We start from the raw sequence: 21,670 nt of genomic DNA, 5'->3' as shown, positions 1-21,670 counted from the left end.
GGCCGGTGGCAACCTGAGGGTAGCAGGTTCCCATCCCAGAATTCCCCTGGGCAGGCCAGCTTCTGAGGGAGTGTCCTGTTCCCTCCGGACTTGGCTCGATGGGGAGCCCCAGCCGAGTTCCTGGCAGTCACCACCCTCCCGCGTCCCACCCACGCAGCGGCCAACGGAAAGCTCTGGCCCTCCCAGGCTGGAGTTTGTGCCAGGCAGGCTCCAGTAGCGGGGCAGGGCCCGGGTGCTTCGCTCGGCAGCCCCCACGCCCCTTCCTCCGCACCCGAGGGTTGGCAGAGGTCCTCTAAGCCCTCGGCCTGTTCCGACCGCGCACGAGTCTCCGCGCCACTCCGTGCCCTTGACCGCGGACCTCGCTGCCTCTCCATTGGTCCGGCCGGTCACGTGCTCGGCCGCCAGTCCCCGCCGGCTACAGAGCCGCTTCTGTGCCGGGTTCTTGGAAATCGCCGCCGTCCAGCCGCCTGCTCTGGTGCGAATCTTCTCCGCTTTACGACTCGGACTCAGAAAAGCCGGCCCGGGCTTCGGCCACTTCCCCAGCACCCGTGTCCGCCCTTCCAATCGCCCCTTTCCTGCCTTGCACGACCTGGCCTTGCTCACTGCACGCTTCCCTTCTAAGTGAGCCTTCTTTTTCCTTTCCCTCAGCCAGCCTTGAAGTCTCCTTCGACAGACAGTGAGACCTGCTGTCCTCCCTGCCCTTAGTCACCGTCCACTCAGCCCAATGCCTCTGTGGAAGAGGAGGAGCAGCCATCTCTGAACTGTTAATGGACGTGGGGAAAGAGATCCAAGCTAGGAAACAGGTTGAGAGATCGATCGGCCCAGTCAACTGTGAACACAGCTGCTGATTCATGCGATATGTGTTTACTGAGCACCTACTGGGTATCAGCAAGGTGTTAGGTGCTAGAGACGGAGCAGGGAACAAAACAGGTAAGATCCCTGCCCTTAGAGACCCACCATTCTAGAGGATAAAGCCAGACATCCCAGGTGTGGCCTTTCACAAGACCGCCGCTTAGATGCAATCAGGGGCATTCATTCATTCATTCATGCAAGTGTTCTTTCACCAAGTCATTTCTGAGCTCTCCCCACCCTGGGTCCTGAATTCTGCTGGGCACTGTAAGGAGGGGAGAGAGGAGATCCATCAGCACCAGTCCTAGCCCTCAAGAAGCTCAAAGCCCAGTAGATGTGAAACCCTATAATTATACTGGAAGCTAGTAAGGGCTGTGCCTAAGGTATTACTCTGGGCACAGAGAACAATGCAGTCTGAGCATGGCTGGGCGTTCTGCAGAGAGCAAGAGAGGAGCCACTTAACTGAGAAGTGTAGGAAAGCTCAACCTTGTTTTCTGACACCACGGTTGGTACCATTTGTCTCCAGCCTAGGCTGGCGGCTTGACTTGCTGTCCTGTGAAAACACCAGTGTGGTTGTGACTCATTAGGCTGGGTGGGTGGCAGGAGGATTGCCAATTACATTTGAATTTCAGACACACACACACTCACCACACACACACATCATTTTTAATATAAGTATATTTCAAATATTACATGGGACATACTTATACAACAAAATTCATTGTTTACATGACATTCAAATGTAAGTGAGTGACCTGGATTTTTATTTCCCAATTCTGGCAACTTTTGAAGGTGAGGTGTGGGAATGGGCCGAGGTGAACTTGTCTAGGAAGAGCAGGGGCCCCAATGACTAGAGTGCCCAGTCTGGTGCTCCCCTCAAATGAAAACGTGTCCTGGAGCCCTGGAGCCTTGAACTGGGGTCCAGGCTATTGCTCGCTGACCCTGCTGCAGGGGTGGGCCTGCATGATAGAGGAGGGGAGCCTACAGCAGAGGCGGGGAGGAAGAGAGGAAGTAGGATGTGTCCTACCCAAGGAATAAAGGCGGGAGGCCCAGAAGCTTCTTGAAGTTGACTTCTAAAAGGGGCTTAGGACCTACCCACCTCTCAGGACAATTCCCTGAGAGCTCAGGGAGGTTGTGGAGTTTGTCATTCTCCCCCGGCTTGGGAAGGTGGTGCCCACCTGTCTGCTTCCCCATGGGGATGAGCAGTGAAGTCCTTGAGTGCAAAGGGAGAGAGCCAGGAAGGGCGGAGTTCAAGCCTGGTTTGAGGTCAAGTGGAGGGGGGAGCCTGAACTGGTACAGTCCTGAGAGCAACTTGAGGGCTCTCTGGGAGCACGTGTAGCCCCAGGAACTGCTGTCAGAGGAGGCCAAGTTCCCTCTGGGTAGCACTCTTAGGGTTTGTGCCTCATTACACATTCCTTTCTGTCTGAGGATACCTGGGGAAACCTAGCAGGCTTTCCCTACAAAGCTGCCCTCGTGGGATTGTAGTGCAAACTGGGAAGCCAAGTCTGAAAGACAGTTGCCTGCGTTTTCCCATACTCAACTTGAGGGTATGCCAGGCGCAACAGCTATCTAAACTCCCCAAATCACCAAAAATGGAGAGAAGGGGTCATCGGGGCTCATCATTAGATGATATATGGTGGATGCAGGTTATATGTAAAATCAGAGCTTAATTTGGCCTAAAATAAATATGCTAACCACTGTAAATAGGAAGTAAACTTCAAACTAGCAATGCTTTTGTTTGCTTTTTTATAAGTTAGAGGTATTTGGGGAAATTATTTAAAAGGTAGAGATCTCTCCTGAAACAGGCACCCCCAAGGGTGGTTGAGCCAGTGCCTTCTTTTTAGCTCCATAAACTGACTATAGGAAGAAGAGGGCTTAGCAGGCAGCCCATGAGCAGGTCCTGGCAATGAATGAAAAAAAACAAAAAAAAGAGACAGCTGCTGAATATGGTTAGGGGTAATGTGGCTATGACTGAAGCCCACCCTCTGCAAAGCACATCTGCAAACAAGGGGTGCAGCAGGGCAAGGAGCAAACCCAGAGGGGCTGGAGTCCAGCAACCTTGGGTTGAAATCTCTGGGTCACTTAAGAGACATATGACTTTGGGAAGATCTCTAAACATCTGTGAACTTCTGTATCCTCCTCTCTGAAGTGGGCATAATAATCATCCTTCCCTCGAAGGGCAGTTGTGAGGATTCATCATGATATGAGAAAATAAGATAAGTTCCATGCTCGAGAAACAGGCACTCTTGGTAGGATGGGAGTAAGTAGATGGCCCTGAGACAGCCAGGTGTGGGAGTCAAGCTTGGGGTGTTTTGTTCACACAATTGCCACTCTTCACCCTTCACTGGGGCAGATTTCTCAAAAGGAGTTTCCCGATAACAGCTCCCAGAGTTGAAACAACCAAGACCCAGCCGGCATGGGCTTAACTGTGCCCCACTTCCTATCAGCCTGTGGGAGGCCATAGATAGAGGGTACAGGATGGATGGCATGTCGGGGAGGGTAGCAGGGTTTTCTTTGGTTAATGTTTGTCTACAGGGGTTGTGCTGGCCAGCCTGTGCTGGTTAGGCTGGGCCATGCAGAAGGGCCAGGGCTGCTACAGCAATCACTGTGCGTGGGACATGTTGACCTTGAGAAAAGAGGTGAGGGGAGCAGAAGTGGTCCAGACTTGGCCCTCCCTTGTCTAGACTTCTCCCAGTAGCGTTCTGGAGCTCACAGCCAGCCCTTGCTGAGCTGGTGAGAAAGAGGACGAGGATGAGGAAGCAGGAAAGCAGCAAGTGTCCCAGCTCCAGCAAGACTGTGAGGAAGCGTGTGGAAATGGATGTGGTCTCTCCCTCTCCTTCTGCCAGAACAAAGTATTGTACCACAAACTCCATGGCTTAAAACATCAGAAATGTTTTGTCTCGTAAGTCTAGAGGCTTGGAAGTCTGAAATCATGGTGATGGCAGGGCCGTGCTCTCTGAGGGCCCTAGGGGAGGATCCTTCCTTGCTGCTTCCACCTTCTGGTAGCCCCAGGTGTTCCTTGGTCTGTGGCCACATCACTTCAACCTCGGCCTCCATCTTCACCTGGCTCTCTGCTCTCTTTGTGTCTCTGTGTCCTCTCCCCTTCTTATAAGAACACACCAGGCTGGGCACAGTGGCTCACACCTGTAATCCCAGCACTTTGGGAAGCTGAGGTGGGTGGATCACGAGGTCAGGAGATCGAGACCATCCTGGCTAACACGGTGAAACTCCGTCTCTACTAAAAATGCAAAATAATTAGCCGGGCATGGTGGCAAGCGCTTGTAGTCCCAGCTACTTGGAAGGCTGAGACAGGAGAATTGCTTGAACCCGCGAGGCAGAGGTTGCAGTCCGCTGAGATCGTGCCACTGCACTCTGGCCTGGGCAACAGAGAGAGATTCTGTCTCAAAAACAAAACACACACACACACACACACACACACACACACACACACACACGTCTTTGGATGCAGGGCCCACCCTAAATCCAGGATGAGTTCACCTTGAGATCCTTAACTCATTTCATCTGCAAAGACCCTATTTCCAAATAAGGCCACATCCTGAGGTTCTCGGTGGACGTCAGTTTGGGTCAGGGGGAGGTGGGGGTGGGCGTTATTCAACCCACTACACGCTCCTAACTAAATTCGGTGCCTATGCAGGCATTTCAGAAATGGCCTTTCTTAGATCCTATTAGGATATCATTGGTTGAGAAAAATGTGCTCCATAATGGCTTCCACTGTCACCAAATTCCCCTCCAAAGAGGTAACCACAGAAACACACGCCTGTACACTGTCATCTCTCTTGAACAGTGTCAGATATGCAGTAGGTGCTCAATAAGTAGTTTCTGGATGAAGGAATACCGTGGACTCCATTTAATGACCAAATGGGTTTGCCCTTAGGCCTAGAGAAGCTGGCTGTGGGCACAAAGTCCCAGGTTTTCCCAACTTTTTACAAAAAGAGTGCAAGGCAGTTTTCAGACAAATCTGACAAGTGTAAAAGCAGCCCAAGCTCAGCTTCTCTGGTCTGCCCTCTCCACCCTCCAGGCAGTTCTAGGGCACTTCTGGAAGCGCCATTGGACCCTAGAGTTCCATGAAGCCATGTGGAAACCCCTGTTGGAGGTCAGGAATCAGAGGCAAATGAGATTTTTGTGTGCTGATGATACATCACACACAACAGCAAAGCACTGACAACCATACCTAAAGTTAACCCATAAGATTAAACAACTTTGTATTCCACCCCACAAGCATGTACTGAAAGTCATCCTACACTGTGTATTCTAATAGAGAAAGCAATTGTTATCTTGCAAGCTGGGGTAGTAGAAATGATTTGAGAGTGAGAAAATAACCTTTCGATTAAAAGGATCCCATTGTTTTCAGGATTCATATTTTGCCTTCTTTGATTCCCAAAAGGAAGTGCAATACTAAAGAAGGTATTTTTATAACTGAGGGGAGAATTTTAAAAGCCAAAAAAGCATTGCCTATCTCCAATTGGACCAAGTTGAAGGACTGGGCTGCCAGGGTTACTGTTTTGAAACAGACTAAACGGTACTCCAGCTCACCAGCTGGTCACAGTTCCCCATGATTTTCAGGACAGACTACACTAGCGTGGCATTCTTTCACAGCTATAATCGTCTTCTGCCTCGTTATTAAGGGTTGAATTTTGTTCCCCCAAAAGATGTTGAAGTCCTAACCCCAGTGTTTGTGAATGTGACCTTATTTGGAAATAGGGTCTTTTCAGATGATCAAGTTCAGATGAAGTCACTGGGGTGAACCCTAATCCAATATGACTGGTTTCCTCATAAAAAGAGGAAATTTGAACCCAGAGATAGACACCCACATAAGGAGACCACCATGTTAGGATAGGAGTTATACTGCCACAAGCCAGGGAACTACCAGAAACTAGGAGAGGGGCCGGGTACACATCTTAGCCTAGTGCCTTCAAAGGGAGCGTGGCCTTGCCAACATCATGATTTCCAACTTCTAGTCTCCAGAAGAGGACTAATTTCTGTAGCTTAAGCCACTCAGTTTGTGGTTCTTGTTATGGCAGCTCTAGCAAACTCATGTACTCACCTTCCATCCCAGTCCCTCCCACTCCCAATTCTGCATTCTAACAGCTTGGGTGTCATCACATTCACCACTGTGTGCTTTTGCTAGGGAGATCACGTGTCCAGGTTTACAAGGACAGCCCCAGCTTATGCCTGTTGTTTCTGCATCATAGTGAATAGTGCCACCTTTCAAAGGTCTCCTGGCTTGGACCATGTGTTCTGTGGTCACCCTAGCTTGTGTCTGTGCTAACTCCAGCTCAGAGTGATCCTCCTTTTGTGTTCTACCTGGTCATTGATCAAAGCCCATTCCAAACATCACTGTTGCTATGAAACATACCCTACCTCACCCAAGATTTCATCCCCTGAACTACCATGGCAATTTGCACATCTCCAGCCTATAGCACGTATCACTATATGCCATGTGAACTCCAATGTACCTTCTTCAGGGATGTCCCCTGGTCACTGCTCTCATAACACCCTTCATGGTCTGTAGCCCAGGCTGTGATTAGCTATTTGTGGCAGTTGGTATCCATTATGGTAATCCATTAATTGCTCCTAACTAGTGGTAGTGGGGACCATGTTTGTGTCCTGGCACACAATAAAAACTTGCCAAATTTGAAGGAAGAAACATCTTCCCTGTAAAGCTGTCATTGCCTGCCTATCTTGGCTGTGTCTTAATCCTCTCTGTGTCCCCTCTAGTGCGTAATCCTGTGCCTAGAACATCAGAGGTACTCAGTCCCGGTTTATTGAGGTAATATTTAGTTTAATTTAATTTAAGCATGTAACACACTAGCCGAACAATACTGTGAGTGAAAAAAAGATACTATATTTACCTCCATCCCTGAAGGGTTATCATGTGATATTGGGGGCTTCCTGAACAATAAACACAACTGGGACAATAGTGGGTCTCATAGTGACTCTTCCACCTGGACGGCAAAGCGATATAGTCACTGTCGTTTGCTGTCCAATGATAGCTGCAGTATGGGTGGAGGTATAGGAAAGGGGCCACTTCCACGTCTGATCCAGATGATTTCAAGCAAGAGTTGTTATAGAAATGCACAACTAATAACTCCTCACGTGTATTTAATCCTTGACAGTCTATGAAAGATTTACGCTTATGTGAGCTACATTAAGTCTCACAATGCCTTTATGAACTAGCTAGGGTACGGGAAAAAAGCCCTGGGAGCTACTTTTATTTAAAAAGTCAGATAGCATGTCTTCAAAGTCATACCTTTTTAAAAACTTCTGGTTGTGACTTTTTTTGACCAACATCTCCCCAGCCCTCTACACCCAGTCCCTGGTAACCACCATTCTACTCTCTGCTTCTATGAGTTCAACTTTTTTAGATTCTACATACGAGTGAGATCATGCAGTATATGGCTGTCTGTGCCTGGCTTATTTCACTTAACATGATGTTCTGCAGGTTCATGCATGTTGTTGCAAATGACAGAATTTCCTTCCTTTTTAAGGCTGAATGGTATCCCATTGTGTATGTATGTAGTCGTACCTTTTAAAGAGCAATGTGTGCTGTCCAGGAAGGAGCTCAATTTTACAGGTGAAAGCTGGGATTCTGGTCTCAATTCCACCACCTACCAGCACAATTACCTTGAGATACTCACAGCCTCCCTGAGACTCAGTTTCCTCATCTGTAAAAGAGGGATGGTCACCTATGTATTTGTCTTCTAAGGCTGTTTTGTGGGCCAGATAAGAAGAGGAATTTAGAGTGCTTGAAGACCTTGAAAGCACTAGATATATTAGGAGTCACCCAAGGTGGTCTTCCCAATGAACCTGGAGAGAAAAGAGAGAGAGAGGGAAGTGTGGTACTGGCATTAGGATAGACAGATCAATGGAATAGAATTGAGGGTCTGGAAATAAACCCTCACATTTATGGTCAGATTTTGACAAAGGTGCCAAGACAATTCAATGGGAGAAAAAATAGATTTTTCAAAAACTAGTGCTGAAACAATTGGGTATCCACGTACAGAATTATGAAGTTGGACCCCTACCTCACATCATATTAAAACATTAATTCAAAGTGGATTATAGACCTATAGGTAAGAGCTAACTAAAACTACAAAACTCCCAGAAGAAAACATAGTGGCAAATCTTCATGACCTTGGATTTAATGATGGTTTCTTAAGATATGGCACCAAAAGCACAAGCGATGAAATAAGAAAACAGATAAATTGGCTGGGTGCAGTGGCTCACGCCTGTAATCCCAGCACTTTGGGAGGCCGAGGCAGGCGGATCGAGAGGTCAGGAGATCGAGACCATCCTGGCTAACAAGTCAAACCCCCATCTCTACTAAAAATACAAAAAAATTAGCTGGGCGTGGTGGTGGGTGCCTGTAGTCCCAGCTACTTGGGAGGCTGAGGCAGGAGAATGGCGTGAACCCAGGAGGCGGAGCTTGCAGTGAGCCGAGATCACGCCACTGCACTCCAGCCTGGGCGACAGAGCGAGACTCTGTCTCAAAAAAAAAAGAAAGAAAGAAAACAGATAAATTAGACTTCCTCAAAATGAGAAACTTTTATGTTTCAACAGACCCTATCTAGAAAGTGAAAATAGAGTGCACAGAATGGGAGAGAATTTTTGCAAATTGTGTATAGTCGATAATGGAGTTGTATCCAAAATAGATAAAGAATTCTTGCCAGGCCTGGTGGCTCACGCCTGTAATCCCAGCACTTTGGGAGGGCGAGGCAGGTGGATCACGAGGTCAGCAGTTCGAGACCAGCCTGACCAACATGGTGAAACCCCGTCTCTACTAAAAATACGAAAAAATTAGCTGGGCGTGGTGGCGGGCGCCTGTAATCCCAGCTACTTGGGAGGCTGAGGCAGGAGAATCTCTTGAAACTGGAAGGCGGAGGTTGCAGTGAGCCGAGATTGCACCACTACACTCTAGCCTGGGCAACGAGAGCAAAACTCCGTCTCAAAAAAAAAAAAAAAAAAAAAAGAATTCTTACAACTTAATAACAGAAAAGCGAATTACCCAGTTTAAAAAAAAAACAGGCAAAATAGTTGAGTAGACATTTCTTCAAAGATTATATACAAATAAATGACCAGTAAGCAAATAAAAATATGTTCAACGTTATTACTTATTGGGATGCAAATCAAAACCATAATGAGGTACCATGTCACACTATAATACAAATGATGGACAATAACAAGTGTTGGTGAGGACATGTAGACAGTGGAACCTTCATACGTTGCTGGTGGAAATGTAAAATTATTCAGCCTCTGTGGAAAACAGTCTGGCAGTTCCTCCAAATGTTAAACATGAAGCTACGCTATGACTTAGTAATTCCACTACTTACGATGTACCCAAGAGAAATGAAAACCCATGTCTACACAAAAAGTTATACAGAAATGTTCATAGCTGCATTATTCATAAGAGCCAAAAGGTGGAAACTACCCAAATGTCCATCAACAGATGAATGAATAAACAAAAGATGGTAGGAAATATTCCAATGAAATATTATTCCACCATACTTGCTAGTTTGGAACCTACGTAACCCTATCCTGTATGTATGGAAATGGATGGAGGGGGAACCACCTACTAGACTAGTATTGCTACCAGCAATCTGGACCAGCACAGTGGCCAAACTTAGTGTCCCTTCCAAAGGTGGAAAAGTTTGGGTAAAAATAAATGACAAATGGAGAAAAGAAGGAATAATAGCCGAGGGTAAATAAATGAGTAAGCAGGTTATAAATTGTGGGAAATCCAGTATTGCACTAACGACTCAAAGGAATATCAGAGCAAGAGACAACATCGTCTCTTAGCTCAATTATTCCAGGTGCCTGAAAGGGTAAAGCTGTATGTTTGCTAAGACCAGTTTTGGAACCTGACAAGACTGAAAGAAATTCTACTAACCTGAGTGTCCTTACCCCGGGAGACATTCATACAATAATGGACTGGACTACTTATTAATAATTGTGCATATTCGTTTTTTGTAAGGGATCCGTGGTCAAAAACCAGGGTATGGCTTGTAGTGTTATGATATCTATGGATTTTCATCCAGGATTCCTGGCTCATGACTCCCATAGCCCTTGCAATGGTCATTGATTAAAATGTTGGGTTTGTTAGGCCTCAGGAAACAGAATATCTGGGACCTTCTCCTGCCCCCCTCTCACCTGCTCCAAGGCAAGACTCTAATCTTCCCTAGCCTTTCCAATTGTGTGTTTTAACATCCTCTCCAGAGAGGGTCCTGGGGGAAGAAATGCTGACATCATGAAGCTTCCATAAAAACCAAAGGACCGGGTTTTGGGGGGCTTCCAGATAGCTGAACATGTGGAGGTTCCTGAAGGGTGGCATTCCCAGGGAGGGCATAGAAGCTCCATGTCCCTTCCCCCATACCTCACCCTATGTATCTTTTCATCTGTAGCCTTTGTAATATCCCTTATAATAAACTGGTAAACATAAAAAAGAAATATTATTCAGCCATAAAAAGGAATGAAGCAGTTATTCATGTTACAAAAGGGACGAACCTCAAAAACATGATGCTAAGTGAAAGAAGCCAGACATAAAAGGCCACATATTCTATGATTTCACTTATATGAAGTTTTCAGAGTATGCAAATTCATAGAGAAAGTGATTGCCAAGGGATAGTGGAGAAAGAGAAATGGTGAACGACTGCTAATGGTTCTTGGTTTTCCTTGGGGATGATGCAATATTCTGGACATAGATAGCAGTGATGGTTGTAGAGCTCTGAATATACTAAAAACCATTTAATTGTACACTTTATCTGGGTGAATTTTATAGTGAGTAAATCATATGTCAATAAAGCTATTAAACGAGAACATGCACAATGTTCTATGTTGGGGGGCAGGTGTTGGGGGATGAGGGCTTGGGGGTTTGAGGGACGCTTAGCCTAAACAGGTAGGTTTCCATGTGCAGCGCTGAGAGCCCAGGCTTTTAGCAGTCTGGGAAGTTGCCACTGCTCTCACTCCTTAGCGCTTCGGCTTTGTTCCCATGAGTCCTCATGCTGTGAGGAAGGGCAGGTGGGTGGTCTCCAGCTGTCACTAGAAATACTGCTGGAAATGGTACGTTTTTACTTCCTAGGGGCCTGACAGGGGTAGGGGTAGGGGATTGGGGAGGTGGCTGAGACTCCATTCTGTTCACAAATAGCTACCCCTGGAGGCCCTCACCTGAAGATTAACAGGGTTAACAGGCTTCCTGGGGAGTGGGGGAGTGCACTTCCCCCACCCATTGGTCAATGACCTTTTTAAGGTGATCCCTGGAGGCTCTAACTGGAAAGGGCGTGCCTTTGTTAGACTCTGTCTGAAGCATTCTGTCAAAGAACTGCACCTCACCTCCCTACCTCCTGTCGAGGGGGATCCTTAGAAGGCAGTTTCTAAGGCGATTCCATTGCGTCCTGCTCCCCTACACAGCCCCGCCTGCCTTCTCTCTGGCGTTTGTTCTCCTGAGTGGAGAGGAGGGGTCTGGGAAGATATTCTGGGAAAAGATCCCCCTCCCACCGCCTTCACAACTCTTAGGGGTTTTTGGCAGTGAAACAAAGAGGGGTAGTATTTATTTTGGAAAGGACACATGTTCTGACTTCCTCATCCTTCTAGTCGCCTGGGACTTGGGCTCTTAGTTACTTCTGGCTCCCTATGGGAGGCTTTGTTTCTGAAGCAGGACATGAGACCTCCTGTCCTGGGTGGAAGCTGACCTTGAAAGGTACAATCACGTCTGAGATGAGCCACAGAGAATGTTATCGATGAGTCTGAGGTTTTGGTCCCCTAAGCTCAAGCTTAGGGGGAGGGCTTAATTAACTTTTTTCAATGGTGGTAAAAATGAAAAATTATGATAACATGATAAAATTACCATCTTAATCATTTTTGAGCGTACAGTTCAATAGTGTTAGGTATATTCACATTGTTGTGAAACCAATCTCCAGAACTCTTTTCATCCTGCAAAATGAATGTAACCCATAAACAATAATCCTTTTTGTCCTTCCCCAGCCCTGGTACATCTTCTATGTCTGCCTATGATTTGATATCTAGGGACCTCATATCTTACAGTATTTGCCTTTTTTTTTTCCTTTACTTTTGAGAGAGTCTCCTTCTGTCGCCAGGTGCAGGTGCCTGGTGGGTAGCAATTTGGGGTGATGCAACCTCCCTCCGTTCCCTCCCAAGTAGCTGGGATTACAGGCGTGCGCCACCATGCCCAGCTAATTTTGTTTTTGTTGTTATTTTAGTACAGATGGGGTTTCATCACATTGGTCAGGCTGGTCTCGGACTCCTGACCTCAGGTGATCCGCCCTCCTCAGCCTCCCAAAGTGCTGGGATTACAGGCATGAGCCACCGTGCCCAGCCTGTATTTGCCTTTTTGACTGGCTTATTTCATTTAACATGATGTCCCCAAGGTTTATCTATGTTGTAGCATGTGTCAGAATTTTCCTCCTTTTTAAGACTAATATTCCATTGTATGTATATGCCAAATTTTGTTTATCCATCTCTCTCCTTTGATCATCAGTGAACACTCGCGTTGCCTCCAGCTTTTGGCTATCCTGAATGATGCTGCTATGAACATGGGTGTACAAACATCTCTTTATGACCCTGCTTTCTATTCTGTTGGGTATATACCCAAAAGGGGAATTGCTGGATCCTATGGTAATTCTGTATTTAATATTTTGAGGAGCCATCATACTGTGTTCCACAGCAGATGCACCACTTTACATTACCACCAGCAATGCACGAGGGTTCCAATTTCTCCACATGCTCATAAATATTTGTTATTTTCTGTAGGGTTTTATCTGTATTTTTTTTTTTGACAAAGTCATGCTTTGTTGTCTAGGCTGGAGTGCAGCAGTGGTGCCGTCATGGCTCACTGCAGCCTTGACCTCTCAGTTTCGAACAGTCCTCTAGCCTCAATCTCCTGTGTAGCTGGGACTACAGGCATGTACCACCACACCTGGCTAATTTTTCGACTATTTTGTAGAGACAGGGGTCTCATTATGTTGCCCAGGCTGGTCTTGAACTCCTGGGCCCAAGCAATTCTCACGCCTTGGCCCCCCAAAATGCTGGGTTTGCAGGTATGAGCCACTGCACCTGGCTTGTGTTTTTTTTAAATAGTAGCTATCCTAATGGGTGTGAGCTGATATCTCATTGTGGTTTTGATTTGCATTTCCCTAATGTCTATTTAAGTTCTTTGCCCATTTTTAATGGAGTTTTTTATTGTTGACTTGTAGGGGTTCTTTTTTTTTTGTTTTGACACTGAGTCTCGCTCTGTTGCCCAGGCTGGACTGCAGTGGCGCAATCTCGGCTCACGGCAAGCTCTGCCTCCCGGGTTCACGCCATTCTCCTGCCTCAGCCTCCCGAGTAGCTGGGACTACAGGTGCCCGCCACCACAGTGGGCTAATTTTTTGTATTTTTAGTAGAGACGGGGTTTCACCTTGTTAGCCAGGATGGTCTCGATCTCCTGACCTCGTGATCCGCCCACCTTGGTCTCCCAAAGTGCTGGGATTACAGGCGTGAGCCACCACACCCGGCCAGGGTTCTTTTATCTATTCTGGATATTAATCCTTCATCAGATATGTGATTTGCAAATATTTTCTTACATTCTTTAGGTTGCATTTTCTCTCTTTTCTTTCTTTTGACGCACAGAAGTTTTAAATTTTGGTGTACTTCATTTATCTACTTTACATTTGTTGCTGTGCTTTTGGTGTCATAGCTAAAAAATCATTGCCAAATCCTGTCAAGAAGCTTTCCCCTGTGTTTTCTGCTGAAAGTTGTATAGTTTTAGCTCTTACATTTGGATCCTTCATCCATTGCCAGTTAATTTTTGTATATGGTGTATGGTAAGGGTATAACTTCATTCTCTTGCAGTGGATATCTGGTTTTCCCAACACCATTTGTTGAAAAGATGTCCTCTCCCCATTGAATGGTCTTGGCACCTTTGTCTAAAAATCATTTTAAGGTTTCTGTCTGGTCTCTTTATTCTATCCCATTGGTATAAATGTCTGTCTTTATGCCAGTATCACACTATTTTGATTACTATGGGTTTGTAATGTTTTGAAATCAGGAAATGTGAGATCTCCAACTTCATTCCTCTTTTTCAAGATTGTTTTGGCTATTTGGGGCCCCTTGATTTTCATATGAATTTTATGATGTATTTTTCTAGTCTAAAAATAAAATAAATATCTCTGCCGTTGAGATTTTGATAGCGATTACACTGAATTTGTGGATCACTTTGGAATGTATTTACATGTTAACAATATTGAGTCTTCTAATCCCTGAACACAGCTGTCTTTCCATTTATTTGTGTCTAATTTATTTTAGCAATATTTTGCAGTTTTCATTGTAAAAGTCTTTTGCCTCCTTGGTTAAGTTTATTCCTATTTTATTCATTTTAATTAATCTTAAATAACACAATTTCATTCAGGTTCAGCAAATATTTGCTGACATTCAGTTTTGTTTTTGTTTTTTAAGGCAGTCTCACTCTGTCACCCAGGCTGGAGTGTGGTGGTGCGATCTCGGCTCACGGCAGCCTCTACCTCCTGAGGCGATTCTCCTGCCTCAGCCTCCCAAGTAGCTGGGATTAGGCACCTGCCACCACACCTGGCTAATTTTTGCATTTTTAGTGGAGATGACGTTTCACCATGTTGGCCAGACTGCTCTCAAACCTCAAGTGGGACCTCAACTGATCCACCTGCCATGGCCTCCTAAAGTGTTGCGATTACAGGCATGAGCCACCGTACCCGGCCTCAGGTTTTTTTTATCTTTTATTTTTTCCCTTCTCATATATTCTCTCTTGGTTTTAATCTTGGGTCTCCAAATCTGTGTTTGAGAAGTAGCATACTACACACCTCCACATGAGTCAGGCCCTTCCAATAAAAGATAAAGCTCTTTTTAAAAAGCCTGTTTTGGCCGGGCGCGGTGGCTCACGCTTGTAATCCCAGCACTTTGGGAGGCCGAGGCGGGCGGATCACGAGGTCAGGAGATCGAGACCATCCTGGCTAACACAGTGAAACCCCGTCTCTACTAAAACTACAAAAAAAATTAGCCGGGCGAGGTAGCGGGCGCCTGTAGTCCCAGCTCCTCGGGAGGCTGAGGCAGGAGAATGGCGGGAACCCGGGAGGCGGAGCTTGCAGTGAGCCGAGATCGCGCCACTGCACTCCAGCCTGGGTGACAGAGCGAGACTCCGTCTCAAAAAAAAAAAAAAAAAAAAAGCCTGTTTTGAGTAAAACACACTTGACTGTATTGTGAAACATTTCCTCCTAGGGCTTACTTTCTTAAAAGTTATTTAGTGTAACAACTGAGGTTTCTTTTATTTTTATTTTTATCTTATTTAAGTCGTTGTAATTGGGGGTAGAAGGAGAGGATCTTGTGAGTTGGGTTTAGTTTTGTTTGTGATCTGACTGGGGCCTGGGGCAATTTTGTCATGGTGTTGCCTGTGGACTAGACCTCCAAGTCCTCGGTGAATACCCTATATGTGCCTAACGATGACGGAAGCAAACAGGACTGGCACTTGGAAACATTGTGATGTCATGACCATAAGCCCTTTGTGCTGGCCCCTGTGTCCAAGAAGCCCTGAGACAAAGAACCTGGGTTTCTCTCTGTATGCGTTTTCATGTCCCATTACTTGTCTCAAACTTCCATCTAGCACCTGGCAAAATAGAACCTGCTGACCAGCGGGGCCTCCTCAAGGAGGCTCCAACTTAACATTGAGTTCTGTGAGAACGTGGAAGCAAAATACCAGTGAGAAGCAATAGCGGTCTCGTCTGCCCAGGAGCAGAGAGTACAGGTTGGCTCTCACGGTCTCCTGGAGCCCCACTGCACATGTGCCTGCAGATCACTGGCAGCTCCCAGAGAGAAGCTGGGGGAAGCTTCTGATCCCTGGGGCCCACAAGGGTAATGCTCTCTCTGTCTGGGACGTAGATCCCAGGCCTCCTGCATCCAGGTAAGCTCTCTCTGTCCTGCCCGCATGGGGCTGGGCTCTGTCTTCTCCTGCTTCGGGAATGATAGAAATGTTCTATATCTTGGCCGGGCGCGGTGGCTCACGCTTGTAATCCCAGCACTTTGGGAGGCCGAGGCGGGCGGATCACGAGGTCAGGAGATCGAGACCACGGTGAAACCCCGTCTCTACTGAAAATACAAAAAAATTAGCCGGGCGTAGTGGCGGGCGCCTGTAGTCCCGGCTACTCGGAGAGGCTGAGGCAGGAGAATGGCGTGAACCTGGGAGGCGGAGCTTGCAGTGAGCCGAGATGGCGCCACTGCACTCCAGCCTGGGCGACAGAGCGAGACTCCATCTCAAAAAAAAAAAAAAAAAAAAAGTTCTATATCTTGATTGTGATGGTGAACAGACTGGGTAGCACAGCCTTGTTATTTTCAGGGTAAGCATCACCACTGTCTCCCCTTCAAGGCCCCAGTCCTCTCAGAAAACAACCAATCCACCAACCAACCAAAAAGAGACAGACAATTCTGGGCAGCCTTAGGAATCTTAAGTGAGGCTGTGTCTTCTTGTCTTCTTCCCATGCTTAAATCGCAGCTTTTTTTTTTTTTTTTTTTTTTTTTTTTTTTTGAGACAGAGTCTTGCTTTGTCACCCAGGCTGGAGTGCAGTGGATTGATCTTGGCTCACTGCAACCTCTGCCTTCCGGGTTCAAGTGATTCTCCTGACTCAGCCTCCTGAGTAGCTGGGACTACAGGCGCGTGCCACCATACCTGGCTAATTTTTGTATTTTTAGTAGAGATGGGGTTTCACCATGTTGGTCAGGCTGGTCCTGAACTCCTGACCTTGAGATCTGCCCGCCTCAGCCTCCCAAAGTGCTGGGATTAAATCTCAGCTTTATTGAGCCGGGCACGATGGCTCACACCTGTAATCCCAGCACTTTGGGAGGCTGAGGCAGGTGGATCACCTGAGGTCAGGAGTTCAAGACCAGCCTGGCCAACATGGTGAAACCCCATCTCTACTAAAAATACAAAAATTAGCTGGGCGTGGTGGTGCACGCCTGTAGTCCCAGCTACTCGGGAAGCTGAGGCGGGAGACTCACTTGAACCCGGAAGGCAGAGGTTGCAGTGAGCCAAGATTGTGCCACTGCACTCCAGCCCGGAGTAAAACTCTGTCTCGAAACAAACAAACAAAAAAACCAAACTCAGCTTCACCGAAGTATAACTTATCTGCCATGAAATTCGCCCATCTCATGTTTATAGTATAATGACTTGGGGCAATTGTATACGGTTTCATGATCATGTCAACAATCAAGACATAGAACATTTCTATCAATCACCCCCAAAACTTTCCTCTTGCGTCTTTGGAGTCAATCCCCCACCCATCTCTAGGCTGACCTCTGGCCCCAGTCAACCATAAATCTGCTTTCTATCATTATTGTTTTGCCTTTTCCAAAATGTAATACAAATGGAATCATACAGTATATAATATTTTGTATACAGTTTATTTCATTTAGCATGATATTTTTGAGATTCATTCAAGTTGTAGCATATATCAATAGTTCTTCCTTTTTATTGCTGAGTAATATTCCATTGGGTGCATATATCACCATTGGCTTAGCTATGGGTTTAGTCAGTGGGGATTTGAGATGCTTACTTTTTTTACTATTTATTATTATTATTATTATTATTTTTGAGAGGAGTCTCGCTCTGTCGCCAGGCTGGAGTGCAGTGGCACTATCTCGGCTCACTGCAACCTCCGCCTCCCGGGTTCAAGCGATTCTCCTGCCTCAGCTTCCTGAGTAGCTGGGATTACAGATGCATGCCACCAAGCCCGGCTATTTTTTGTATTTTTAGTTGAGATGGGGTTTCACCATGTTGGCCAGGATGGTCTCGATCTCTTGACCTCCTGATCCACCCACCTCGGCCTCCCAAAGTGCTGGGATTATAGGCGTGAACCACCGCGTCCAGCTTTTGACTATTATTTTTGAAAGGCTGCTGTGAATATTTGAATACAAGTCTTTTTGTGAACGTATGTTTCCATATATCTTGGATAAATACCTAGGAATAGTATTGCTCGGCCATATGTACATTTACCTTTATAATTCACTGCCAAACCATTTTCCAAAGTGGCTGAACTATCCTGCTGAGGCTGCTTTTTAAATACAGACTGGGGTTGGGGAAGAGGAGGTAGGCAGAGCTGCTTTGCAGTTCTCCTAGAATCAGAAGTTAGACCTAGGCATTCATGTGCTTCACAGCAAACTTATGAAGGAGTTAATGAATAAAACCCATTTCACAGATGAGGAAGTAGAGGTTTGGAGAGATTTACTTGCACAAAGTCACACACCTAACAAATGGAAGAGCTAGGATTTAAACCCTGGGAGCTTTGTGTCAGTGCGCAGGGGCTTACCCCCTATCCTCTCCCATCTCTCTCCCCAATGATCATCGTGGCAACTTGGGAATTCCGCTGCCTTGACACTCTATACATCACATTTACATCTATCCTCAAGGGGACACAACGACCCTGGGAGGTGGCATTCAACCCCTTTTTTTCAGAGGAAGCAGTTAATGATCAGAGAGGTGAAGTGACTTTCCCAAGGCCAACAGCTTGCCTATAGAATTTCTGGGACCTGAATCAGGTTTCCTAGTTCCAAGTCCTTTCTGCTAGAGCATGGTACCCCACAGCTACATTTAAAGTTTTTCATTCCTGATTTTCTTTTTCGTCAGCCTTCTCTTTCCTCAGTAAGAATGCCCTTCCCTTTCCTCCACCTTCCCCTGCCTCAGGCCCAATACATTGAACCTGGTAGGATTAAATTGAGGCAGGAGTGGGGACTGGGGAGATCAAAGCATAGAGGCCAAAGGAGAAGTAGCAGGAAACAAGCCATTTCCTCGCTCAGGCCTGCTTCTTATCTAGGAGGTGAGAGGCCAGAGGTGGAGGTAAGGGATGAAGCCAGCCAGATCCAGAGTGCAGGCTCCTCCTGGTGCTGCCTAGCCCACCTCCCCCAACCGCAGAGAACAGGATGAAGCCTCTGAGGGTAGGAGGTGCCTGCAGCCCTCCAGCCTGTGCCTTAGCAAAAGCAGGAGGACTTTGGGGGAGAGGGGTGGGAATAGGTGTAGGATGTACTACTCAGAAGGGTTGTGGAAGAAGCAGCCTCAGGTCACATCTATTGCCCCCTCCTCTCTATTGTCCTGGAGCCCTGAGAGGGAGGCCAGCCACCTTCTCACAGGCCTCCTGCATGTGGGGTGTGTGTGTGTGTGTGCAAAATGCAGGGAAGCCTGAAGATTCCTACACACACACACACACACACACACACACACACTGAAATGTGAGTGCAGCCCCAGCCTGGAAGAAGGCAGGCTCGGTCCAGAATACAGCGATGTCACCAAGGGCAAGGTGGTAACCCCTCCATAGTGTACAACCTTGTTTGTTTTTTTTTTTTTTTGAGATGGAATCTCGCTCTGTCACCTGGGCTGGAGTGTAGTGGTGCAATCTCAGCTCACTGCAACCTTCACCACCCGGGTTCAAGTAATTCTCCTGCCTCAGCCTCCCGAGTAGCTGGGATTACAGGCGCCCACCACCACGCCTGGCTAATTTTTTTGTATTTTTAGTAGAGACGGTGTTTCACCATGTTGGCCAGGCTGGTTTCGAACTCCTGACCTCGAGTGATCCGCCCGCCTTGGCCTCCCAAAGTGCTGGGATTACAGGCCTGAGCCACCGTGCCCAGCCCATAGTGTACAACCTTTACCGTTTTCAAAGTGCTTCCTCATCTGTTGCCTCATTTGATCTCTGCACCTACACCGTGAGACAGGCATGGCAGGGGTTACTCTCTCCATTTCACAGGCCAAAGGCTAGTCTTCTCTACTGGCCCTTTCTGGTTGAATTGCATCTTTCTAGAGGTGGGGCTGGACCCTGGAAAAATCTTCAGGAATTACCTCCTTAGTTTGAGACCATCCCTGCTCTGAACCTTCCCCATCTCCCAACCCCCAGCTCCTCCCAGCTCCAGCAAAAAGCTTTGGCCTCATCTTCATCTTGAGACACTTAACCAGGCCTATTATATGCAAGGTATCCCAGGCAGCTGCTGCCCTCCCTCCACCCATCCCCATTTTCCTCTATCCCTCTGGCCTAAGATTCACAGATACTAGGAATCCAGAGTTATTCAGCAGCCCACCAGGGAGCCTCTCTAGCATGCAAATTTACTGAGCGTGCTTTGAAATCCAGCACAAAAGTGAATGAGATTCAAAGGAGTTCATAGTCTGGGGAGGGGAGTTGGCAGAGCAGACGTGTAAGCAAATGATGACATCAGTACAACAAGAAGGGCTGGGTGGGGGAGACTTCTAATTGTGCGGGGGCCCAGGAGCAGCTGCTGTTCTGCTGTATTTCCAGGAGTTTGGCAAATCCAGGAGAGAGGACCAAGTGGAAAGGGCTGGAGGAAAGAAAAAACCTGGTGCATCAAGTTCCCTGGGACTAGGCCAGAGCTTGGGGTGAAGAGCAAAAAGAGGCACACTGGGAGAAGTGGCTAAAGAGCGGGTTGGGTTGGATTCTGGATGGCTTTGTTACTCATCTAAGAAGTCTAGACTCTTCAATAAAGAATATATATATGTATATATAAATAATGATATATGAATATATGTGTATATGTGTGTGACTATGTAGAAACACACGTACACATATACACTGGTATGAGGTAAAATACTGTTTTTAGACCTTGGAGAACTAACACATACAAGAGAAAAAAACAGGTCATGATAAAGTCATCCCATTTACTCGAACTGCTCATGTATAAGTATTATGCAGTACAAAGAATATTATGCTCATTTTCCTATGTGCCAGGTTGTCTTTTCTTTATTTTTTTTTTTAATTTTTTTGAGATGGAGTCTCGCTTTGTCACACAGGCTGGAGTGCAGTGGTGCCATCTCAGCTCACTGCAACCTCTCCCTTCCGGGTTCAAGCGATTCTCTTGCCTCAGCTTCCCGAGCAGCTGGGATTACAGACACCTGCCACCACGCCTGGATAATTTTTGTATTTTTAGTAGAGACGAGGTTTCACCATGTTGTCCAGGCTGGTCTCGAACTCCTGACCTCAGGTGATCCGCCTGCCTCGGCCTCCCAAAGTGCTGGGATTACAGGCGTGAGCCACCGCGCCCGGCCCAGATTGTTTGTTTTATTTGATTACACAATGAATTCTCTTCTTGAAGCTTGCCTTCCTTCTCTTTTTCCTGTCCCTTTCTTTTTACTGTATCAATAGTTGTCTGACCCAAACCTCAACAAGTAGAAGGAATTTTGGACTGAAATGTTTCCGTTCACTAAGTCTCAATTGCGTTCTTGGAAAGGTGCTGGCACAGCTGAGGGACACCCCAGCTGTTAGCTGAGTTTGTGAATTGCAGATCCTGCTCCAGAGTCAGTGAAATTTCTTTTTCCCTTATACTATCTCAACTTTAGGCAGCCAACCCTGTGTACCCAATAATAGCTCAATTTAGTGGCATCCGCTGAAGTCTTATGTAGAGAAGTTTTCCCTCTGGATTTCCTCTTTACTGAAGGAAAAACGGAGAGACCCAGACAAGGGTCCCGGGACTACGCTTCCCAGCTGCCTCCGCCCGGCGCCCAGTCCAACTTCCCTTACAGGGATGGCCCCTGGCATCTTGGCCCCGCCCATCCCCAGCACCATATTGCGAACTACAATTCCCAGCTGCCTCCATGGGCCGGACCCTTCAAAATGGGCTTCCCAGCAGCCTCTCGGGCGGAGAGCCCCGCCTTTCGGAGCTGCTCCCCGGGTCGACCTGGCGCACTCTTCCTGCCCCCTGCTCCGTCACGTGATGCAGTCCTGCCAACCGGCACGGGGAGGAGGGCAGCGGGCGGTGGCCGGGGGCGGGCAGGCCGGGGGGGGGGGGGGGGGGG

The 21,670-nt window shown here is 47.0% G+C and overlaps 1 protein-coding gene across 2 annotated transcripts in view; it reads left to right on the top strand.

Annotated features, from left to right (window-relative positions):
- The first annotated feature begins 805 nt into the window (after positions 1-805).
- Positions 806-21,670, top strand: part of MTM1 (myotubularin 1) — a 125,568-nt gene continuing 104,703 nt past the window's right edge. Inside the window, exon 1 of one of the 2 annotated variants that reach the window (XM_058441594.1) lies at positions 806-930. The gene's annotated coding sequence lies outside the window, so the exon portion shown is untranslated. Of the gene's footprint in view, positions 931-15,719; positions 15,788-21,670 lie in introns of those variants that run through there. The other variant, XM_058441598.1, reaches the window with a different exon arrangement.

The sequence above is a fragment of the Hylobates moloch genome, unplaced genomic scaffold (genome assembly GCF_009828535.3).
Source record: "Hylobates moloch isolate HMO894 unplaced genomic scaffold, HMol_V3 SCAFFOLD_7, whole genome shotgun sequence".
Taxonomy (NCBI): Eukaryota; Metazoa; Chordata; class Mammalia; order Primates; family Hylobatidae; genus Hylobates; species Hylobates moloch.
The sequence above is the reverse complement of the archived record's forward strand: the minus strand, read 5'-3'. Positions and strand labels throughout refer to the sequence as shown.